The 26,171-nt window shown below is 35.9% G+C and overlaps 1 protein-coding gene and 2 long non-coding RNA genes across 4 annotated transcripts in view; 1 reads left to right on the top strand and 2 right to left on the bottom strand.

The window, feature by feature from the left end:
- LOC135833965 (glycine receptor subunit beta-type 4-like) overlaps nt 1-26,171 on the bottom strand; it is a 258,934-nt gene that overhangs the window by 55,976 nt on the left and 176,787 nt on the right. The window lies entirely within an intron of this gene.
- LOC135833950 (uncharacterized) lies at nt 16,758-17,684 on the bottom strand. The gene is made up of 2 exons (XR_010556592.1): nt 17,375-17,684; nt 16,758-17,279 (listed from the first exon to the last, which is right to left on the bottom strand). It is a non-coding gene; the product is annotated as an uncharacterized LOC135833950 (long non-coding RNA).
- LOC135833951 (uncharacterized) lies at nt 19,312-22,647 on the top strand. Its single transcript, XR_010556593.1, has 2 exons — nt 19,312-22,014; nt 22,193-22,647. It is a non-coding gene; the product is annotated as an uncharacterized LOC135833951 (long non-coding RNA).

A 26,171-nucleotide genomic window follows, 5' to 3' on the forward strand; every position in this document is an offset into this window, starting at 1 on the left:
CTTTCACAGATTATTTTTTTAATTAGATTTCTTTTTTTTCTTCTTTTTTTGGTGGGCTCGAGAGTGGTAAATTCATAAAGTCGAAATAGCTCTTGAACGAAGGGCTCCAGAGACTTTAAAGAATGCTGTACCTTGTGTAGCTTTTAGCGGTATTTTGGTGAAAAATTTCTTCGCTTGTGTTTTGACAGCTAATGGATTAAAGCAACTTTAAGGTATGTTGCGAAATTCAAAAAAATATCCGCTCAAACTGTTTTTATTAACGAATTTTTGACAGTTTTATTTTTCTGAAACCGACTTTGTGTTTCGGTTCAGTAGCATATCTTTTTCCGTTTCAAACGTATTGCCAATTCGATAAATAAAAATAATTATACGCTCGTACTTATAGGATTGGTATCGCACTGAAATTCTCAAGGCGTTTTAGAATGATTAAATTTTTAATTTAGGAAGAAAAAACATGCAGACAGCTTCTAAACCTTTGAAAAAATGTTTACATGGACCCTCGAACAATGATCTGAGTTCGAGCTGCTTCGAAAAAATCCTACATAAATATCTTTCTTCCAATAATAATTTAATCATTTGGTTGGCGAAAGAAGTAAGAATCTGGAGACATGCGAGACTTAACATATTATCATAGCTATTATAGATGAATTTAACGAGCGCATTAACGTCAGTTTGGTATTTTTTTATGGGAATAACGATTTGCACCATATTATTATATAGGCATATGGAAACGCAATAAAACATTCTGGAAGCTTTACAAAAGATTTCGAGGCATTTTCATAGGCTATAAATTTGAAAATTCAAAAGACCGTCGAGTATAAAAGTTTCGACGAATTGTACTTATCGGTGGAAAAAGGGAGAAAAACCGAAATGGTTATGGACGACACTAATTAATAACATAGAATGTGCGATGGCGACGACGACCAAGTCAGTGCATTATTTTGAAAGAGAGGAAATTTTTTACCTCGACTCTCCACCCTCAGCCTGCCCACTCGTTGCATAAGTTTTAGCGGTAAAGTGACAAACAAACCTGAAAAAATGTTCAAACCGAAGATAATCCTTTAATCGTATTTACACGTTGGAAATTTACGAGCGAACGCTCGAATATTTATGCGACGACTATTTATCAACGTCGCGAACACTTTAAAGCTTGCCGGATTCGTCGAACCACGCGAAATGCCACCATCACCGCTACCTGCTGTTCTTGTGGTAAAAAGAAGAAGAATTCCGAGCAAGTTGTCGTTGGAAATTGAGAATTTTTTTGGCCGAGATGGATACCTATATACTTTTTTCTAGGTACGTCGAAGACTTAAGATGAAGCTTTCGTTTGTTGTAATTAAAGCAACGAAAAGATTTATACTTTAACGTAGCCACGTGAAAGAGGTTAAATGAGAATAATGAAGTACACGGGTTCGGTTGGGCAACTTTTGCCTGTGGTTGAGGAACTTTTAAAAACAACAAAAATTTATTGTGCTCGTATCATCGGCAATGAAATCGTGTTTCATCGTTTCTATTTTTCACACAACCCAAAAAGGAACACCAAATGCCTGAATCCAAATACACAGATACCCGAATAATGCGCTCTACAATTGAAGAGAATCAACAACAGGTCACACCATACTGTCCTGATTTTTTAATTTTTCTCCAAAAATACAAGATTAGAAAGGCCTTAAGGCAAAATTATTGAATCTGATCCGGTCTGAAAAGATCGATTTTGATTTGATCACACCTGATCAGATCCATTCATTTTCACCTGGGCATGTACTGAAGATCATAACCTTAAGAACTACATAAATGTTACTTTAGGTACTTTTAGAATTTTCTTGACCAATTTTTATTAGAACTGGAGGCCCTTACGCCCCTCCTATAGGGATGCGGAGATCCCATTTTGAAAATTAGATCACTCAAAAGAGCATGAAATATTCTTCGTGGTAAATTTTTTAAGTTTTAAATTGTATAGCTTTGAACTTTTATAATTAGATAAGTATCATTATCTGACGAATAGTGGTCAAGAAACTTACTTATTTCTGCGTATATTCTCATATTTTATGATGAAAATTGTATACTCACCTGAAACAAAAGAAAAAAATTGATTGGTAAATATTGCCAATATAGTTTGATAGCAGTTGAGATTATTTTCAAGGTTTACTAGCCTAAGAAATATAAATAAGTACATACATATAAAATTAAGTAAAAGACTGTGACCAAACAAAGTTTAAATAATTGAAAAATGTACATATTTTTAATTTCATCTCTCACCCTTTTTCCAACTTTGAGAAAACAAAATACCGAAGTATAAGTTAAATGAATTATCAACAAAATTCACTCGAAACGACATTAATCAAAATTAAATGAAAATGAACAGTGGATCTTCATTTGATTTATTACATTACGAGTGTAAATACCTCGAAAAAGATGTAAACACAGCATTTGGCTAGCATTTGAAAAATAAGACTTTTCCCACTTCATTTTTAGGAAAATAACCAAAATTCCGACGGAAAGTTTTCATAAATTCAAAAATATAAAATACCTTTTGTCGCTGTTTTTTGAAACGTAAGTAATTCAGAAATTATCCAATTTCGCTGCTTTGTGTAAAAATCGAGTGAAACTTCCAGAAAATGCGCATTAAAAATTTATCTCGTGGAAAATTACTAATAAGTGGTGGAAAATTGTCGAGGAAATTTACCGTGATTTCTCTTTTCATCTTTGAGACTTTGACCATTCCGATGAAATAATTTAAATTTGACGTTCTGAGCGACGGGAAATATTTACTCATAAGATGTAATTTTGTGTAAACGCCAAAATTAACAGGGAGTTTCATAAATATGTACGCAGAATGACATTGAAGTGAAAAAAAAAATTGTAGAATTCGAGTTGAAGCGCTTATATGACAACTGACAAGATTATAACTCTCTTTCGAAGTTTCGATGTTGAGGGAAAGAATTAACTAAGTAAGCCAGAATGAAAATAATTCGAAAAATTGGCAATACAACTTATACCGGATTAACAACATTAGATGGTTCGAAGGGAAGGAGCCAAAATATCAACGTAGGGCTACTTTTAGACCCTTATAATCAAAATCACATCAGACTTTCCGTACAAAAATGATCGGATCTGGTCAGGTCGTTTGATCAGACCTGGATTGAGTCTGATTAGTTTTGAACTGATGATCTAATTGGATCTAAGGAGTGCCTGAATCTGATCAAGTTTGATGTAGTTTAATCAGTCAAGTCTCCCTTATTGGATTCGGTCGAAGATCCGATCTGGACGATCTGATCAATTATTTGCACTCAGAGAATGATCAGATCTAATCAAGTCTGATCCCATCTGATCTAACAGACTTGAACAGGTCTAATATTGATGCATTATACAGGTCCAAGGACATACCTAAATATGATCAGATCAATGTCAAGATTTGATCACGATCAAAAGGGTCTGTTCAGATCAGATTTGGCCATTTTTCCTCAGGTATAATGTAGGTATGTATGATTTTATCCATTCAGATTAGAGCATATCAATTAATCAAACTGGCTTAAATGCAGTCGGTTTCCTGATCTGATTATGATGTGATCAGATCAAATTGGATTCAGAGAAAGCCAACCAGCAGAAAATTATTGGATCTGATCAGATCCGCACATTCCTTGGATCCGATTTGACCTGATCAGACCCGATCAAATCTAATCAGATCTACGAGATGAAAGTTTCAATCGAGTCGGATCTGATTCAGACGTGATCGAATTCAAATCCAATCTTTTACCCTCGGGCTCATTGAAAATGGAGGAAAAATTCAGCAGTTATTTACAAAAATATTGAATCCACTTCAAACAAAATTTTAAAAATTAAAATTTTACCAAATTGACCTAGAAAGCTGAAATTTTTTATGCGCCCAAATTTTGAGTCTCCGAATTGATTGAAAATGGTTTTGAATCATTTTGAGCAATGAAATGAACTCCTCACAAAAAAATCAAAATAAAAAAAAAATCAATTTTCAATTTCAAACATCAAAAAAAGTTTAAATTTATTCAGTTGTCTTATTTTGACCTCTTTCTGACGTACTGCATGAAAAAGTTGATGAAAATTACACTCACCGCAATAAAATGAAAATTCGTTCATTTTTTGAATGTTTTCGAATTTTGATTTTTTTGTGAGGAGTTCATTTCATCGAGTGAAAGGGTTTTTTAAAATTTTTCAACACATACGTAAAAATAGGGGTCAAATGGGTCAACTTCACCTTTCAAAACTTTTTTTCATGTTTTAAATAAAAAAATCGCATTTTTTCGCAAACTTTAAATTTTTTAAAATCAACTTTGCGACAAGTTACTGTCCCAGTTTTTAATACATAATGTTGTTTAGCATGAATAGTTGTCCATCATATATTTTTTTCAGAATTTTTGAGAGTAGGAACGATATGAAAACTACGTTTTGAAACTTTTTGAGCTAATTTTTTGTACGAAAAAAAGTGGCAACACTGATTTTTATGATATCACCAAAAAGCCTTTCAAAACTATCAACTATGGAAAAATGTTCCATTTTGGTAGGTATCGCGGTTAATGAGTAATCCACTGCTGAAATGGATGATATTTCAGGTTCACTGAAAACTTTGAGACCCCCTGGCTGCCTTTAAAAATGGGCTAGAGGGCTGCGATTTGCGCCATTGGTCATCCCTTCGGAAGGTCTTTCCACAGGAAAAATTTCAAAAAAAATCGCCGAACCCCCCTACCACTTCTTGGTCCAATTGACGTGGAATGACCCATACGTATGCTGAATCGATTGATTTGTTGGAAATTTCAAGTCGATCTGAAATTTCCAGCAATATTTTCGATATTTAAGATTTTCAAAAAGTGTTGCAAAAACTGACTAAGTAGGTATTGTGGGTTTCTAAGTCAATTTGAGAGGCGTTTCCCGATATGGGTCCTTGTGGTGATTCGATGTTTTTTTTTTTTTCAACTTACTTTTTCAAGAGAAATCGAATGGTGCAATCAGATTTCGCCTATCTCATCAACTTCTCGTTTTAAAAATCACTTGAACATGAATACTCAAAAACTCACATTTTTGGGAAATCGAAAAACAAAGTTTTTGTTTGTTTTTGATTTTTTTTTTAAAAAAAAGAAGAAAATGTCGATGGAAAAATTATTTTATTGTTGTTACCTATGTAAAATTTCATGGCGAATCCGAATTTCTCGGTATTTTTTTGCGGGGTAGTCTGTAACGTTGTGTAAATTCGGCTGTTCACCACAAGGTCCCTTTTCTAAATCACGGATATCAGGCGATGATGAACGAATTTCGTCAAAATTTCTCATCCAACCTATGCGCAAGACAACACTGCACCCGAAAATCAAAAAAAAAAAAAAATCGAAAAATCGAAGCAATTCGATGTTTTCTCTCTCCTGAAAAAATCGAAATATCACCACAAGGGCCCTTATCGCAAAACCCCTCTCATTTTGTGAAATTTTGGTTTTTTTCGCATTTTTGGCCTTTGATTCTCAAAAATTCACCCAAAAATCAAAAAATGTATTCGAGCTCCTAAAATTTTGACTGATGTCATATTTTTTAAATGTTTTTTCCATCCATGCTGCTTTGACTATACAGTTCAAATTTTTCTACAAATTTGAGCCATTTTATCCTGTTAGAAAATAAAACATCGTCAGCCATTGAATGAATACCTCTATTCTCCGACTTTCCAAAAAGGGCACATATTTTGCTAGCAGATCCAATCACCCTTCTTTTCCAGCAATTTAATAAGATGATCTGCATCACTACTGCTGGACTGTGTGTTTATTTACAGAACACCCTGTAGAAGCGAATCTTAGCTAAATTGATTTCTAAGTATAATTACAAACTTTTGAAGTTGTTTTTCGTTTTTTAATATACCGCGTAGTAAGGGATTTTTGTTGATAACTTCCGCCCTCGCATTTTTTTTCTCGCCTTTTCCACTCGCGGATTTGTTAAAAGCTAATTTTTCATCGCTACGAAGTGTACAAAGCTTCGATGATTTGCTTTGCTTCAATTTTCCCATTTACTTTCGTTTTTTCGCCTTGGAAACGAAAAGAAACGCGAGCTAAGGCAGTAAAATTTGAAAATGATAAATTCTTCGCTGTACAAACACGCGGCCAGGGTATTTAAAAGCTAAATATCTACACAACGTATTATTGGACCGAATATATATAAGTAAGATGAAGAATGCCTGGTAATGCGCACCAAGACGATGACAAACCCAGCATTCATCGGTATTCTATTTAGCTAATTAAGCTAGAAAACTTTCACGCTTATTGATTAATTATCCGTAAAGATATTCATTAAGACGGCGAGTCGAAGTCGAGTTTACCAAACTGCAAAAGCCAACACGGTTCTTGTCTTTGGGGGCATCGTCGCGTCGCGTCTACGGCAGCCAAATCTTTTCACTTTTACTTCTTCTGGCACCACCATTATTCTAATTACGCAAATCGCTGACCGTAACGTGCACCGCACTGCTGCATAGTCCTCGTCCGAGCTGATAAAAGTGTATTAATTATCCGTTAATGTTTGTTAATGTTTCCCGCATTCAATGCAGTATAGACCTTTGTACGCAGCAGTCGACCTCGTACACGACCGAATAAACCTTCGCAAAAGTCTTCCTTCTTTTCTCAACGCTATTGTGACTAGAGCAGGTCACAAGGGAGGTGTGGAGCAGGGGTGCGACGAAACGACGTTGTACTATTTCTTGCGTAGGTACGAGTACTACGCGTACTCGCACGAAATATACGACTGCGATAATAAATAACAAACTAACGCAACGTGTCCCTCTTCGAGCAATTTTCCATCTAGAATGCCTGCCGCCGGCGCCGGCAAGAATGGCACATCAACGCTGCAAACTTTCCACCCCCTTCCCTCTGTGCGGTTGTTATCTTTCGCCGTGTACCGGTTGTCTAAACATGCCTCCGGCATCATACGGGCATAGCCAAGATTCCTTTTTAGGTCTTTTCTGTTTTTCTCTTTTCTCGGGGACTTTTTTCGATATATTTTTCCAAGCATCAGCAGCACCACTGTCACTGTGCGTCTGTATTCGTTCGTTAAGGTAACATCGTTTACCATCTATGAGCAAAAGTAAACGTATTGTGCAGTATCTACACACCTCGTTGCTTTTCTGTCGCAAGTCGAGCTTTTTCCAAGACGTGAAATACTCGATACAGTATTCCCATTCCTATATACTACAGTACCGATACCCGCGCTTACATTATTTCTTCTTCTTTACTTCTCTTTTCAGAATCTTATACTCACGCGTCTACGAATATCTACTTAAACTTATATATCTTGAGAGCCGACATTTAAAATGTGTTTTTGATACGTACTATTTTTGTGAACGCATCGCCGAACCCGAACTCTATGTACGAGTATAGGATACGATATGGTAACGCATGTAAAATTAAATTTTAATCTAGTTTAATCTAGATTTCATCGAGCTTGTTGTGGTTGGTCGGAACGCTTCTGTCTAAGTTTCCCTTATATAAAGGTCTCGTTGTCAAAAGGAAATTGTAATTTCTGTAATAAAATCATTTCGTATCCTCTGCGTCAGCTTCATCACCAACATCTTCGAAAACATGCTACTCGATACATTGCAGAAGTTCATAGTTTTTCTTCAAAATCTCGAAATCACCGAAATTAGGGGAGAAGAAGTCTCTTTCCATTGAATCTATTTTGAAAATGGTATAATAAGTATTTCAAATCAGCGCTAAGAACTTTTGTCCTTACAGCACTAGGTAATTAGGTATTTTGAAATTTGTGCTTCTCTAATTGAATAGTGATTTCGACACGCTTTCGAATAATAAAATATCTAATAAAAAAAACCATTCAAGCTGTTCACTGTGCACCTCAAGAAAAAAGCAACGTTTTTGAGTCATGTCTTTTGATTTCGCTCAATTTTTTTTACAATATCTACCCACCCTGTAAGTAAGAAACCCGCAATCAGTTTGGTCCCCGCCCCCTCGGGGGGGGGGGCTTCCATTATTCTCACATTGTCTCGAGGTACTCAACTTCAGCAGCACATTCCTTCAAAACTATGATACTTCGATCAAAACTGAGTTCACAGTTCAAAAGGGTATCAAATTTTGAACTATCTAAGCATTTTGAAATTTCAAAATGGCGCTGTAAGTGAGAGCTACCATTTAAAATTCTGAAAACATGTCCATAGATGCACCTTTTGATCCTTTTTCGAAATATTCAAGTTTCGAGATGGGATCTTCTAATGGAAGGGAAGCACCCCCACCCCCAATTTTGGGCAAAACTTTCAAAAAAAAATCTGGGGCATGTGATACATCGAATTGTATGTTTTTGGTAACGCTGAACACGAATATGACGTTAGATTTTCGATTGGGCCCCATCCACGGCCCCCAGCACCTCCCCAAATGGGGTAAAAGTTCAAAATAGTTTTTTTTGTGCGACACATCAAATAGTATGTTTTTGGTGACCCTGAATACGAATATGACATCAGATTTTTAATTGGACCCCGTCCACGACCTTCCAACAATTTTTTTGGATTTTTACCAAGTGGGGGAGGTTCTCGGAGCCATGGGTGAGGTCAATTTAAAAAACTAAGGCTATATATTCGTGTTCAGTGATATCGAAAACACGATATTGAAACCATTTTTGTTAGGTTACCCCTCTTGGGGAGGTGCTGTGGGCCGTGGATGGGTCCAATCAAAAATCTGACGTCATATTTGTATTCAGGGTCACCAAAAACATACTATTTGATGTGTCGCACGAAAAAGCCCTATTTTGAACCTTTACCCCATTTTGGGAGGTGCTGGGGGCCGTGGATGGGGCCCAATCGAAAATCTAACGTCATATTCGTGTTCAGCGTTGCCAAAAACATACAATTCGATATATCACATGTCCCAGATTTTTTTTTGAAAGTTTGCCCAAAATTGGGGGTGGGGGTGCTTCCCTTTTATCAGGAGATCCCATCTCGAAACTTAAATATTTCGAAAAAGCATCAAAAGGTGCATCTATGGAAATTTTTTCAGAATTTTAAATGGTAGCTCTCTCTTACAACGCTATTTTGAAATTTGAACTTTCAATTTGAAAGTTCAACTTTCAAATTTTGAAAATTTAAAAATGCTTAAATAGTTCAAAATTCCATACCCTTTTGAACTGTGAAATCAGTTTTGATCATAATATTATCATAGTTTTGGAGGAATGCGCTGCTGAAGTTGAGTACCTCGAGACAATGTGAGAATAATGGAAGCCCCTCCACCCGCTCCCTTAGGGGGCTGGGAGCAAACTGATTGCGGGTTTCTTACTTACTGGGCGAGTAGATATTGTAAAAAAAAATTGAGCGAAATCAAAAGACATGACTTTCAAAATCGCACTTTTTTGGTCGAATTGACATGGAATGACCCCACAGTCAAAATTTCAGCAACCCAAACATATATTTTTCAATTTTTTTCGAATTTTTGAAAACCAAAAATTGACTGTTTTTAGTGTAGGTGCCTACGAGGGATTTTTTACGCACCTTGTCAATTCCGATATATGTTAAAATTTGGCTCACCAAAACAGCATGTCACCCAGACCTCAGAGTCAAATTTTAAGCTACCGACGTGTATTTTTCGATTTTTGACGAATTTTTCAAAATGGTGGAAATGCTTATGGGCGAGTACGAGTAACTTTATTAATTTTCTGATTTTTACCATTTTCGAGCCGATTTAGTCGAGTCTTCAGTAAAACTCGACTGTGGAAAATTTGGAACCATCAGATGAAAAAATGTTGTGCTCCACGGAGGAGGGGGGAGGGAGTTGGCAAATCTTATCTCACATGGGGGTGAAAATCAAATCAATAGCTTGAAACTCCCTCGCGCGAATTCTCAGAAATATAAACTATTGATTGTAGTTGTTTTGATTGCTTGAGTTGAGAAATGTATGAATGTCGTATTTACGGCAAACAAGATAGACAATTTTATTAACATGCAGATCAACGTGTTAATAAAATTGCCTATCTCGTTTGCCGTAAATACGATATTCTTTATTATAGGGCGAGTAAGAATTGATTTCGTAAAATCCGCCATACAGAGAATAATTGGAACTTATCTTGAGTGGGTGTCCAATCGATGTCGGACCAAAAAGGGGACGAGGGGGCTGGTGCCTCAGAATTCATGCCAAGATTTGATTCTTTTTGACAAGTTAAGCGAGTAACGAGACAGATTTAGAATTTATTCACTTGAGAAAATCGTTGATGGCCAATCTAATCAAGCAATTGAAAAGTTATTCTTTTAAAAACGATTAAATCAGAAATGAGTAGTTTCTGAAGACAAAAACACTCTAAAACCTGTCCAATTGAACAGCAAGATGAGTAACTTGAATACACAAGTAATTCTTAAAATTGGTTTTTGCCCCTTGCGCGACACCGTGATTTTTCGAAGTTTTCAATCGAGTGATATTTTTTGAAAATCTGGAGTTTCCAAAATATGTCTGGAGGCTCCAGAACTACACGAAACTTACTCCAATTGACTCAGCATGTTGAAATGAGGTACCTATAATTTAGTTTTCTGCTATCAAATTTTATCGATTATTTCGAGGAAATTCCAATACCTATACTGATATTCAGGAATAATCTGGAGGCTTTTAAACTGCTCAAAAGCGTTCGAACTTGATTCCAATCGATTCGGGGGAGTAAAATTTCAGCGTTTTAGGTCAATTTGATAAGTTTCGATTTTTTCAAATTTTTGACCAATTTTGATTTAAATTCACCAAAAATCAAAAATGAACTTAAACATCTTAAATTTTGGGTGATGATGTATTTTTCCCTCTTTGATTAAGCATTGATCAGTTCAAAAAAATTCTGCTAGTCGAGATTCCTTCCTTGTCATCAAATATAATGACCAAAATTAGTTCTGAAACTAACACACTCACCCTCCTGAATCAAAATTAACAATTCTTGACTGTTTTAGGTTCTCCAGCGCTGATTTCGATTTCTCAATAATTTTTGAATTGAAGGGTGTACGGTAAAAAAGAGTGTGAGCTATATTTTTCATTTTTTGTGGGAAATTGGGAATTAACGTTTCCCAAAGGACTCCCGTTCATGCAAGATGTCATCTAAAGTTATCAAAAACTTGAAACTTGAACGTTAATTTTAGATTTCCCACAAAAAAAATCATCAAAAATATCTGTAGAAATTGAAAATCGCGTTGGCGGCTCCGGAATATTCAATTGACAGCAAATTGCAGTTGAAAAGAAAACATTTTCTCTTTCATTTGTCCAACAAATAGTAACCTGGCCAATCTCTCACCCAATTTTCTGTCAATAAAGAAACAAAACAAAAAAAACACCTTGGATACCTTACCTGTCGTATACCTAAAAACTCGTATACTGCGAATAAGAAGGAAAACAAAAGAAAAACTCTTTAATTCGCAATTGTGTGCTGAAAAGTAAAGAATTCCAAAGTTGGATAGTGACGATGTAATCCCTTAAAAATTCAGTAGGTATATAGGTGGTATTCGGGCAGGTTGATAAGCAAAATAAAATCTTTTCTTTATTTTTTTCAGTCCGATGGCTCACAAAAAAATGTACCAACAACTGCGATCAAGTATGAGTTTTATTGAATGACAATTTGACAAATTTCATCACCTCGATGGCTTGATTATGTTTCCTTGTGCGCATTCCTAAAATATATTTAGTTGGAAGGAAGAATGTCACGTAGGTATTATGATTTTGCTGCGTAAAATTACGATAGATATGGTAGAGCTGGCTGTGTACTGTGTATAGTCGGCCTATAACGTTCGTCTCGGGAAATAGGTAAAAATGTTCGACAATTTTAGCAAGCTGGCTAAAATTGGCATTTTCACCTTGAAACGGTGCGTGTTCGTTCTCATCACAAAGTGAAGAAGAAATCTCTCGATACAGCCTACGACGATTTTCTTTGCCAATTATGAATCGGTATCCATTCGGTTCCCGGCAATGTTCGCCTTATCGGACCCGTCAATTACATTCGGCTTTTGTATGAAAAGTCGGCAGATTTATTTAGAAAGGTCGTCAAAAGTCGAAGGTAACGAAGACGAGGCTCCATTTTCGCCTACTGTTTGAGCCGTCTTTCCAACTTGGCGAATAAGTAATCTTTCGTTTTCCAAACAATCTTTCCAAATATACCTACCAAAACGTTTGAATTTTATTACCAAAAACGATGACTTTTTTCCTTTTCAATTCACGCCGCTTGTTGTTCATATAACGTCGCGAAGTTGCGTCGTTGTTAATAATTGACCCAAAAAATGTATGTATCTGATTGAGGAAAGCTGATAAAAAATAAACTATTTTTCTCGAATGGGTATTCGACTTTTAGGTATACGAAGGGAAATTCATTTTTATTATTATTTTAGTTTGTACCTGCGATGTGTTGTCCTAAACTAACTTAACGTAGGATTTTTTTTTCATTTTGCAACATTTTTTTTGCTTTGATTCACGTCTCGTATCTAATTATTTCAATTTTTCCCCTCGTGAGGGAGAAAACATTCAAGAATACGTCCAAATACTCATCTCTGAACAAGCAAGGGAATAAGTTAAGCATCAGGTGAGATAATAAAAGATAATTTCCAATTGCTGTTTCTCTCGCACAACTGCACTTCAATGAAAATGAGTTCATCGAGAAGATACAAAATACGAGTACATAATTATACTGATACCGTTTCCCCCCTAATTTGATGAAATAATTCAATTGCTATCATTCTCGAAAGTACATCTTGTTTGGGGAAAAGGGCTATTTTACAAATACTTGAATCTGTTGCATGTACGAGATTACAATACGCACGTTTAAGCGTTTGAGTTTGAGCTTTTAATCGAATCGAGATTGTGTAATTGTTTTCGTCGACTCTAAAATTGATTAAATCGAAGACAAAGACGAGGAGGATTGATGGTTGTGGTGGCTGCTATCGTCTAAGCACTTTGTTGCGAGCGAAAGTTGATCATCTATAAATTTCCAACGACCTTTGGTATTTCCGCTTTAGTGGAAATTGAGCCATAATTATTTCGCGAATTGTTTACTTCCGCCGAAAAGCTATGAGCGCATTCCGATGTCTCGCATGATCGCGTTTCAATCGCCTATAAGATAATTTGCGAATAAGGATGTGATTTACTCAATGTGTTGACAGAACTTTTGAAGAGTTATAATTTATCTTTTTTATTTATTTAAAAACTGAAATAAAAGAGTCCATTTCTACATTATAAGAAATCAGGCAATACAACCAATTTTTACTCCAATTTAATGAATTCTTATTTACCCATGTCTAGAAATTTTCTTTGAGTGGTCTTACATACATACAGATGCTGGAAAATATTTTGTGATTAATTTACCCCCCCCCCCGCCGATCCACCAGGAAAACTTTTTTCTTAAAGGGGACATCCTAAGGAACATTTTAAAGCAAACTTGCCCAAAAAAATTTGGCCTTATACTTACAAAATGGTGGCCATTTTGATTGACAGATCAGCCGAAATCACAGATTTTGCATTTCAACATAGGACTTTCACGAAATTTTTCAAACTTTACAAAGGTAGATCGAAAGATCATGCAAAAATTTATCACCTGTCAAAATTTCAAGTGCTAAAAGTGCGTTTTTCAATTTTTGATGAATTTTTGAAAATCGAATTCAGGCCAAAAATGAAGAAAAAATCAAAATTTTACCAAATTGCCCAAGAAAGCTGAAATTTGGGATATACCCGTATTTTGGACATGCCAAATTGATTGACAACAGTTTCACCCGTTTTGAGCAGTTCCGGAGCCTCCAGCAGATTTTTGAAACTCGAAATTCTCACAAAATTCCATGAAATCGGAGTTGTAAAGCTGAAATTTATTCTAAAAACTAATTTCAATACGCTACGAAGTACTGCAGGTGAATTTCAAGTCGTTTTGGAGCCTCCAGCGACTTTTTGAAAATTCCTGAAGCCTCCAGCAGATTTTTGAAACTTTAAATTTTCACATAATTTCATCAAATGGAGTTGGAAAGCTGAAATTCACTCTACACTTCAAATTTAAGACCCTCTTAAAACGACTTCAGGTTGGTTCAAGTTATTTTAGAGCCTCCAGCGACTTTTTTGAAAATTACAGGAGCTTCCAGTAGATTTTTGAAACTTGAAATTCCCACAACATTAATTTATCAAATGGAGTTGGCAAGCTGAAATTTACTTCGCAGACTACATGGTGGTTTCAAATGGTTTTGAAGCTTCCAGCTACTTTTACAAAGTTTCAATTTTCCAAAAAAACGTCATACAACCTTTCAAAAAGTCGCTGGAGGCTCCAAAACGACTTGAAATCCACCAGCAGACCACTTCGTAGCGTATTGAAATTAGTTTGAAGAATGAATTTCGACTCTCCACCTCAGTTTGATGAAATTTTGGGGAAATTTCAAGTTTCAAAAATCTACTGGAAGCTCCAGTAATTTTCAAAAAAGTCGCTGGAGGCTCTAAAATAACTTGAACCAACCTTAAGTTGTTTTCAGAGGGTCTTAAAATTGGAGTGTAGAGTGAATTTCAGCTTTCCAATTCCATTTGATGAAATTATGTGAAAATTTAAAGATTCAAAAATCTGCTGGAGGCTTCAGGAATTTTCAAAAAGTCGCTGGAGGCTCCAAAACGACTCGAAATTCACCTGCAATACTTCTTAGCGTATTGAAATTAGTTTTTAGAATAAATTTCAGCTTTACAACATCCAATTTCATGGAATTTTGTGGGAATTTCGAGTTTCAAAAATCTGCTGGAGGCTCCAGAACCGCTCAAAACGGGTTGAAACCGTTTCCAATCGATTAAGCATGTCCAAAATAGGGTATATCCCAAATTTCAGCTTTCTTGGTCAATTTGGTAAAATTTTGATTTTTCCTCATTTTTGGCCTAAATTCGATTTTCAAAAATTCGCCTTGAAATTTTGACAGGTGATAAATTTTTGCATGGTCTTTAGATCTACCTTTGTCAAGTTTGATAAATTTCGTGAAAGTCTTATGTTGAAACGCAAAATCTGCGATTTCGGTTGACCTGTCAATCAAAATGGCCGCCATTTTGTAAGTAAGGCCAACTTTTTTTGGGCAAGTTTGCTTTAAAATGTTCCTTAGGATGTCCCCTTTAATAAAAAAGTTGTCCCGTAGGATCGGCGGGGAGGGGGGGTGCAATTACTCCTATTGTCATATGCCGGACTATTTCTTTTTCACCAATTTTATCATTTTGAAAACCAACCTCTTTATTTTCCGCATGTTGCAATGTAATAAAAATTCCTTGACTTTCTACAATGATGTGTTTTTAATTATCAATTAGATATTCATTTCCAATGAGGGAAAATCCCCAAGATACTCATCTTCTATTATACATAGGTTCCATACAACCGCTTTAGCACCGATTTCCAAAATTATCTCGCTAAGAAATATACCTAACTCCTCCTTCGAAATAAAATATCAAAGAAAAAAATAAACTAAAAAAATGGAGACTCGATCATCAAAAAAGCACTCCAAAAGCACCATTGGGTATTACACGACTACTACACACTGGAACATAAAATACATATAACGTAACAGGACAAATTCAGGATGCTCCCAGAGCCACTATAATGATCATACACCATAAATAGAAGAGTCATAGTCATTCGTTTGGGAAGCTAAAGGCTATAGAAAAATATTAATGCGCTCGCAATACGCCTATTTCGTGTCCAAGGTTGAAGCGATAGAACAATGCCGCAAGATTTTTTTTCATTTCAGCTTTCACAATAAATTGGAGAATTTTTACGAATTCAACTCCCTCCTCACTTCATAACGTTCGACCAATTATCAATCGTTCAGCAAAAAATTACCCATTTGGGTGCTATTAGGAGCACATTTTCGTGGAAAATTGCGCCGAAGTATATTCGACGAATACTTTATGAAAAATATAACTAATTTTGTTGTCATAAATTGTACGCATATTTGTACATTGAAAGCACCTAATTCATACATCTTCGAGTTCCTAATTCACCTACTTGACTGGAATCTTTATAATACGAAAGACTTTTCAAACGATTCTCGTTTTCATTCCTTTGAGAAAGTTTTATGCCACTACACCACGTCGCGTCGAGTTTTGCATAAAACAATACGTACGTACGTCGACGGTATTCGCGATGAGGCACACAGTACACTTTATTTATTCTCAAAGCTTCATTCGCAGTAGAACGTATAGTTTAGGTTAGGTTAGGTAGGTACTTAGCATTTCGTTTTCGTTTTTAACTGCACCAATATGGCAAAAAGAAACCCCACCTTGGCTCTTCCCACCACCCTTATCTTCGTCGATACCATTTCGATGGAAAATTTAAAGGCGTTTTATTTCTATGTTTTCTTTTTCTGGCTTTAAATCTTTTTAAAAGTTTTATTATAAATTTTCGACGAGGCGATCCGCTAAAATCGCGCTAACTTTTATTTTCTTTCGTGAAAAATTCATTTCGTCTTATATACCTACTCGATACGAAAAACAGAGCAGCGGGGGCTCGCAAAGCAAAAAAAAAAGACAACGTTCCATCGCAGATAATCCTTCACCTTTACGAGAAAAAGGTGGGTATACGTTTCGTACAGTCGAAAAACAATGTGATGGTTTATAAGTGTTTTTCGTCGATATATCCATTGCTACCTATCTATATCTTCATCTAGGTGATCGTGATACCTTTATAATACAACAGGATAAAAACCTGAAAACGAATGAAAATTTTTGTAATGATGAATTTCTTCGCGTTAGATTCAAAATTAATCTTTTATCAAAATCCTCGTAATCGACGAGGCGAAAAAAAAATTAATAAAAGCGATAAATCCAACGTGTATTTTGGACTCGAGAGTGCCTACACAGTATACAGGGTGATTAGGAAGTTTGGCATCTGGATTCATATTTTTAGCCTTGAATGGTGAAAATTGTTCATTCTTGGCATATTTTCATCTTTCAAGGTGATCTTGAGATCATTCTATCTCTCTCACTCTGAATTGTGCGTACCTTTACTATTTTCATAGTGTGATCGATTTTGCCTTCATCTATCTTGTCAATTTTCTTCTGCAGGGTGCATACTTGCTCTAACAAGGAACACAACATATTGGCTGCCAAGAATCCGGGATCTCCTTGTCCTTCTTTCAATGAGCCTTTTATTATCAAATTCAGGAAATTCTTGTCGCAAAACATCTGCGAATTTTGACATACGACCATTTCGAAATGGATGCGAAATATTCATCGAATTAGCAAGTAAATATTCATTTTGATGTTAGAAGCCATTCGAAAAACACTGCTATAGTTGTTACCGTACGTTCATCCTATTAATGGCTTGCTGGATTTCTGTATTTATAGAAACGTCGTAAGCATACTCTCATTAAGCTATCAATAACAGAATTAATATTTGTAATTCTTCAAAATGTTGAACGAAATCGTACCTAGTTGAGATATTTGAATTGAATTCACTTTACACAGGTTCCAATTTTTCTAGAGCAATCGCTCAAAGTGAAGATTGTTTGTAGATTATGCATCGTTTTTTGAGCTCATCTGTCGTTTTCAATAAATCATAAGTACTTTGGGTACTGGTATTTGTTGCATCCGAAGCTGAAGCTGCTAAAATAACTTTGGATTGAGAAACTCGAAATCAAAATCACGAAAATAAACTTCACCATTTCGAGTAGGTACATACCTAAATAATATAGATGAAAAGTATGTACATCTACTCGTATTTTCACGCACTGAAATTAATTTTTATAGGTCGGACGTTTTCTCAAATTACTGATAGGGAAATTGATCAGATAACTACATAGTAAGTAAAGTAATCAACAGACTAAGTATTGCGATAAACTAGCAATAAATTTGAAACTTTTCTAGGAGAGGGGATATTTACACCAATTTTTTCTCAAGTTTTCAAAAGCCACCTTTACACGAATCTGTCTGACATATAATTTGAACAGACCCACCCCCTTTTCATTTCTGAAAAGATGAAAGTCGTATTCCAGAAAAATGCAACCTTGCTCCACTAAAACCATATATACAGAAATGATACGAATTTCATCAAAGTATATGACAAGCTGCGTCGTAAAATGGATGATGATTGAAAGAAAAAGTTACCTACTCATACCAGACCAGCAGATGGAAAAATCATTCAACAATGTAGTAGGCTTCTTTTTGCCAAGTTGAATCGGTTAAATGTAGCAAATAACTAGGTTTCACGGTGCGAAGTTCATCCGAAAAAGGTAATTCGTCGATAAAATGGAAATTGCTTCTACACCAAATGCATTGGAAATTTCAACAGAGTTGGTTTTTATAAATTCGACGCGTAAGGTACGTTGCTGTACGTTTGGTGTAGGATGAACTATGCCCGGGTCGTTTTAGCGGCCTGTTAATACAATAAATCGAGCCACTTAAATTCAAACAGTCGCTATAAATTAAGTTGATCGTTGGGTGCGAAAATTTTTGACAATTTACAATTACCTTTTTTTGACAAGCTAAGGCTTTCGCGTTTAGTGACCTGGAACGTTATGCACATTCGCACTAGGTACCCTTCTCCATCAACCGACCAATCCATTTCATTTGCTGTTAATCCAAAAGTCACGTTTTATTCCCTCAAGACGGTAATGCCAGCGTAGAATTAGAAGTGGAAATTTTCGCTCTCTGTCTTACTACCTATCTGCTATATACAATTTACTCTCCACCTCGTCTCTTGTAAGACACGATGGACCCTTTCAGCATTAAATGGGCACTCTCCTGGAGCATCTTCCGTATTTCTCTCTTCGTCACCGCTGCCTTGTCTTTCGATGTAGCTCGTATAAATATATATAGCCTTCCGGATATATATGTGATTAGTGCGTTGTCTTTTTGAGTACTTACAAAATTTGACAAGATGACCTTTGTAGATATGGCTGGTTTTGGCCAAGCATAACAACCACGTCAACGTCGCCTGTTTCAACTACCACTACGACAACAACCGAATTGAACATTTTAATGGGTTTGTTTCTGCACACGTAGCCACGTACAAACAAAAACGGCTGTGTCGTGTCGTCTCGTCCGCTGTCTTGTGTCTACGCTCGTTTAGTTAATTTCACACTTTGGCTCGATAAGTTAAAATACGTACCAAGTACGAAGATGTACCTACATCAACAGTATAATGGTCTTTACTGTTGGCGACGTGACTCAACTAATGAAAATTTGCTTCTTCGGATAATCTCATCGTCACTTGAAGTTTCCAAAGCAGGGTAGCGTTCTTTTCCTCTGTCTCTGTTCTCTCTACCAGCCTCGTTTCATATCCTTTTTAACGAGTTATCAATGTTAGTGTTAGCAACTCATTAGATTTTGAAGCAAAATTTTCTCGATCCTGATTTGGTTATGTGGAGAAATATTCCGCACATTACGATGATGCTATTACAAGCACATCTCCATGTATAGGTCTCACATATGCTAGCTACCTACTTGAGGTCTAGCAGTACCTAGCTTCTGAGAGCTTCGTAGGTACCTGGCGACTTACCGCCTCGTTACCTACTTTTCGGACACTGAGTGTAATTATGAATACCACACAGACATTTACCTTAAGATTATTTATCTTACAAAATAATAACACATCTTCAGTTGTAATTCAATGTATTGTATTCAAGTACATAATTACAACTTACTCAAGCTATATTATTTATACTGGCCTGTACAGTATTACGGAAAGAGAGAGATGGCATTTTATGCCTTAGAAAGTGCAAAGCACATCACCACGGGGAATAGGGAACAGTACACGGATGTGGGAAGGTCCATATATGTTACTCATTAAGATGAGATTTACAATAAGGATCCTCGGATGTTTTACGTAATAACTCCTGGACCCGAGTGCATCTGAACGACTCAATCAACGTAACTGGAACACAGAACATATTCGAAATAGATCACTTGCTTCACCAGTTCATATTTCGTATATGACTGGACTTGTGCTACTAATTTAGTCCATTAGATTTACGCAAATAGCATGGTATAGGTGGTCCTATACCATCTCCGGAACATTGAAATCCGATGTTTTATCATCGGGAGTCGCCAAATGACTGGTTTCTCTAGCGTATGTTCTCTCGTTACGAAGTATAGAGTGAACTAATCCGCTAGGTGTCGTATTACGAAACTATCTTTAATGTTGGCTAGAGGCAGAACGAATTTCTCTCGCATACGCGACCGAAAATGCATCACAATCTGTCTCTACATATGCCCCGAGTTTGTGTAATGGCATAGTGTTTACATAAATTCTCAAATTAAGAGATGATTGCGATCTCCTCTTCTTCTGCCCCGAATTATGTCAACATTTGGTTATTACGCTTGAACATGGACCTTCCGAGAAATGAATGAATGGATAAAATGGAAACTGTACTAGGTAAAACATATTAAAATACATAATTTGTAAAAAATAAAAAAAAATAAAAAAAATAGATAACACTGCTTACTGATAAGAGAAAAAAATTTTACAATGCTTCTTGCTTAAAAGATAAAAAATAATAAATAGTACAAGTATGTGTTTTACGAAATTTTTGAATTATTTGCAACTAATAATGTGTTTCTGTTTTTCTGTTTCAGGTTTCTATCTTGATGGTGAATAATGTCTTGGATTAATCTTCATTTCAGTTGAAAGCATTTGTGAACAATCATTACGGGAAGTATATTTCTCTTGTGTTACGCAATGTGAAATGTTTGAATACTTTGTGTCAAATTGTTTCATAGGATCAGAAGATTTTCGAAATGGTTCAACGTGTGAATTTTTATTCGGTGAGGAATGGAATGAGGCCCAGGATCAGTTCTAAGATGATATGTTGTATCATTGTCGGCGCTTCGTTTTCACCTTTTTCAATTGGAGTGGATCGGTCAAGTATGGATTCCGCTTGTCTTACGTATGTTACTGTTTCCTGTCTTTCATGTGCTGTTCTTTGTAGCCAATCTCGTAATTTAGAACCTTGATCCTTAAACTCTTTTAACAGGATTGGAGGTAATATCACTATTGTTTCAGCTCCTTTGCGTTCCAAAGTATTTATTAATCGTAAATACTGAGATTTTAACTTTTCTTCACAGGTCCCATCCATGAGGTCTTTGTGGCCTACCGACATTATTATACCTCGCGTTGATTTCAGAAGGTGTTTGTCAATATTGCGCTCGAGTTGGTCAACGGAGATGTTTGGCTGTATGAAGTCATTAAATTTCATCGCATCTACATAACTGGGATCTGCTTTTACGGCTGTGTGAACAATTTGTTGGATTGCTCCATCTCCAATCATGAAATGATTTTGAATCAAGAAGATTGTTTCAGAACCACCATTTCCTACTGTCATTGAAAAACTTCTGAGAAATAGATGATCTTTGATCGGGCGTATGTTGTTGTATACTTCTTTTGGTGCTCTGTTCATTAGCGGGTAACTGAAATTTTCCAGCTCTTTTCGAAATAAAGTGTAGTTAATCGGTAAATATACTGTTTGAGCTCTTTTTTCTGCATAGGTATCTATTGTTATCGAGTTACGTAAATGTTTGATTGTCTTGATCGCCGCAAATTGTCCAGGTTTAGGATAACATTTAGAAGATGGATAAATCATCAGAGATTCATAGCGTTTCGAGTTGCGTCTTTCGTAATCTTGTTTTCTTAATTCATGTCTTCTGTTATATCCTAATGGTGTTCTCGGTATGCGTGTTGAATATCGATAGCTAGAATAATTTGGTTTTACGTATGGTCGTTTGTATACCGGAGACGTAGGGCGGATACGTGTGATTGTCGATTTAGTTGGAGATTTGCTACGTGGCGGTGTTATTAATTTTTTGCGTTCTGGTGATTTTTTCTTCGGTGACAACTGTTTACGATCATTACTGCTTTGTCTTATTTTAATTATAGTACTGTTCGCTTTTTTAGTAATTGGAGATTTATCTTTTGTTCTTTGTTTTATAGGTGATAATTCTTGGATGTCTTCTTTTGCTATCTTCGAGTTCGTTGATTTTTTATCTTCATCAGACATGCATTCATATGAAGGGGTAAAGTTCATCTCCAGCATTTCTCCGTCGTCATCAGTACGATTATTCTCTTCGGACAACGGTGAGTCATGTTTAATTTCCTCGAGTTTCGGTGCTGGTGTTGAAAATTCTATTGTTTTCGTGATTGCTTTTAGGTCAATAATCTTTTGAATACTTTGTTTAGCTTTATTATTGATGCGTTGAATTTCTATTTCTTGTGATGTATTTGTTTTACGTAATTCTTGATTTTCTTCTTCTAGTTCTTTGATTCGACTTACGAGGAAAGACGGTGTGTTACGAAATTCATCTATCATGGTAATTTGCTTCATGTTACCTTTTACGAAATAATGAGTGTCTGGTTGGATTTCTTGGTCACATCTAGGGAATACGCATTTTACAGCACCAGGTGGAGCAATATCTATTACGTCTTTCAAACACTGCAGGTGATACAGATGCGTACACGTGGTTGCTACGAGAGGATTTTCTATTTGCTCAACGATCGGGGGCTCAGCCAGTGATTGATTACATGATGAGCAAGACACGATATTCACTATTCTGCTATCCATTTTCTGTCAACATCATGGGTATTCGTTAAATTTGGTGTATTTTGTATTACATTAATTTTCATGCTGTTTTGTGTAATTTTTACTGTTACGAATGAATCTGTACTTACGGAAATTGTTGATGTAAATAAATGGAATTGTCTTGATGTAAATTTTCTTTTACTTACGCCACTAGAGAAAATTTTACTCGTATTTCGTACTTCACTGTTGTCGATGCTGAGTAGAAATGTAGCAAAATATTTCTTGAAGATTATACAATCAGTCGGTTATCGTTGGGAATACCCATTTCAGGTTTTTGTTAACAGATGAAGCTGCTCTGATTAGTTGGGCTTTTGCCTTTTACCCTTCTATGATGTTAAATAAGAACTATAGCGTGTTTAAGCGATGGTTTTTTATTTTTTATTTTCATATATAAATTACGTGAACAAATAATTATTTTTAATTACGGCTGAGTAAAATAGAAATAAACAGAACATAATCTTCTTCCTTATAATTACGATGCTGGTAAACCTAAAATTACATCAAAAAACTCTACTTGGATGTTTTACGTAAAATAAAGATTGAGTATTCAAGCATCGAGTAATATCAATTAATTTAACGTATCTTGTTTTCTTGAGATGTATTACGAAAATTTCATTAGTAGAATTTTTCGCTGCTGTGTACGTGATACGCAATGTGTAGGATTATGTCAAGGTATGCCATGAACACTGGGAAAGGGTTGCCGTTCTCATCAATATACCTTGGGACTGGATATTTGGTATCGATCTCATCCACGCATTCTGCATATTTGATCCATATGTTTGAGTATTTTCCCGCTAATGTTTTAAGCCATTGATTGTATGTGATTGTTCTTTGTCTAAATCTGCGTGTTTCCTTCGTTGCATAACTGGTATATTGCGGTATAATTAATAAACGTTTGCATCCTTTTTCGATTAGTACGGAAATCAGCTGTCTCATGTTATTCATCGCGTGTTTTACATTTTTTTCTTTTCGTAAGTCATGGGCTCCTGCTGACACAATTACTCCTTCCGTGACGATTTTTAGGTGATCCTTTATGTTCCTCTTTAGTAGTGGTGTAGAAACCATGGCTCCCATGAATTTGCTTTTTACGCATTGTGTTTTACGAAATTTGCTTATTGCATCTCTTACCAATCCTAGAGCTAAACTGTCGCCGATAACCATGAATTTATTCAGCATATATACGATTTCACCATTTGGGAGGTGTTTTACAATTCGGATATGATTCCATTTTTCGATGATCTTGAATGTATTGCTTAAATCTTGTGGTAAAGGTTCATTAAAAGTAAAACCACTTTTTCTGCATTCCTCATGTAAGTACTTCGTTGTTATGTCGACTGGTAATCGTATTTGGCCTCCGTTATGTACTTCAAAATCTAATTCCATGATAGTTGGTCTTCTTTTTAAAATGGTGAGAGCTGGGTATGATGGTGTGATGAGTTTATCTTCAGCTTCGTTCTGAATTAAATCTGCATCGTTGTCTTCTTCTGGTTTGACTTCAATTGTTTCTAGCTTCTCATTGATCGGTTTCAGTTTCTTTTCATCGTTTGATTTGTCGACCGTGTCATTGTTTTGTTGTTTGGATGTTTTACGCAAGGATCTACTTTCGTGGTGTATGCCAGTGGATGTAGATGGTTGAGAGTTATTAATATCGAAGGTAGAATTTTCATTCGTCGCAATTTTGGTTTTTAAGAAGTCAATGACGTTTTGAAGGTTTGTTATTTCTCCTTGTTGTTTACGTAACTTGTTTTCCTGTTTCTCGATTTCAGCTTTGGCTGCTTGTAGTTCTTGCTGTAGTGATGAAATTTTTAGCTTGAATCGATTCATCTCAGTTGACACCGAAATGGTTTCTATCTCAATGGATTTTAAATTCTCGAAATTGTATGTCTTTACGCAATCGTGGACTTTGCACTGTACTGTTTGTTTCTCTATTTTTCCATCTATTTCTAGTAATAATCTTCTTTTTGCGCAGGTTTCGTGCATTGTATGTAGGCATTCCGGATTTATCAATATCTTTGGTTTCGACGGTTGACCTAACAATATTTCATCGCACATGATGCACTTCGGAACTGGGATTTCACGGGCTATTAGAATTACGTCGCTGTTGTCCGATCCTTCGCTGGATATAGTGCTCATGTTGACTTGATTTGTTCAACACTAAAACACACGTGTGTTGTTCAGAATAATTTCTAGTAATTATAACGAAGTATTGTGATAGTGATTATTACCTGTCGTTAATCAGGATGATTTGAATTTTCAGAAACAGTTTCAGAGATTGATCGTAAAATTAGTACTGAATAAGTCACGTTTTCGCAAATTGACCACTTTTCGTATTCATAAAATCTTTCGTAACTTTGCAATGTATAAGATAATTTCATAATCTGATGAAGTGTGTTTACCATCTGTTTTAACTGGTCACTAACGATGTGGTGCTGTTTTCTTCGCATCTATTTTGGCTTTATACATGCGGATGTTGTGTAGCGAATTCTTTCCAATGAAAAATGAAAGTGAAAAAAAAATGTTTGATCTTGTAGTAAAAAACATGACTCACTTGTAATAACGCAATTTTATTCTTCTAAAACGATGAAAACAAATAAAAACTTCTCTTATTCTCTAGGTATTGATAACAAATAATGAAACTAGAATCTTCTTCTTATTCTCTAAATTACAGTGATCAGATTTATTCGACCAACGAAACCCAGAACGTTCTTTGATGTTTTACGTAAATCTTCTGGAATGAGGTTAAGTTGATAGATGGTTTACGAAAATATAATGAACTAATATACTATCGGCGGATTACTTCTTCCTTTGGGTTGATGTTTTACGAAAAATTTTAGTTACTCTGTTTCTTCTGTGTGTAGGAAGTTCGCCATTTCAGCTATCATTTCCAGATATGCTGGAAATAGAGGGAAAGCGTTTGCTTTTCGATCAATGTATGTCGGCGTGTTGTATATTCTTGATATGTCTTCGGCGTAGGCTGCATACTCGATTGTTACATTATTATACCTTCCTGCTAGGCTGCTTAACCACTGATTGTATAGGATGGTTTTGTTTTTAATCGCAGCTGTTTCTTTCGTCGCCGTCGTGTAGTATTGAGGTATTAATAGAATGCGTCTTGCACCCTTTTTAACCAATAAAGTGAGAAGCTGGCGCATATTGTTAATTACGTATAGAAACTTTCGTTGCTGCCTTAGATCATGAGCGCCTGCCGATACTGCAACATTTTCTGGCATTTGTTTTACGCAAAATTCTATGTTACTCTTGAACATAGCCGTCGATACAAATGCTCCTCCTAATGCACTTTCTTCATATCGTCTTTTCGGTACCGTGTCAAAAATGGCTTCTCTAATGGCTCCATACAATAGCCCGTCTGCGATGGTAAGGAAATTGTTTAGGAAGTACAGTTGTGTTTGGTTGTGCTCGTAAATTCTCACGTAATGATATTGTCTCACTGGTCGGTATTGAATGTTCGACGGTATTAGTGGCCAATCGAAGTGCTGGTTTTTTGCGTCACACTCTTTCATCAATTCTCTAGTCGTTAGGACTACTGGCTGTTTCATTTTTTGGCCGTTGTGTATGAAGAGGTTATCCCAGAAGAGTACATTTCGTCTTGGTAAAATCATCTCTTGGGTTCTATTTTTCTCGTAATCAAGAACTT

This window comes from Planococcus citri, chromosome 2, assembly GCF_950023065.1.
Source record: "Planococcus citri chromosome 2, ihPlaCitr1.1, whole genome shotgun sequence".
NCBI classification, from domain to species: Eukaryota; Metazoa; Arthropoda; class Insecta; order Hemiptera; family Pseudococcidae; genus Planococcus; species Planococcus citri.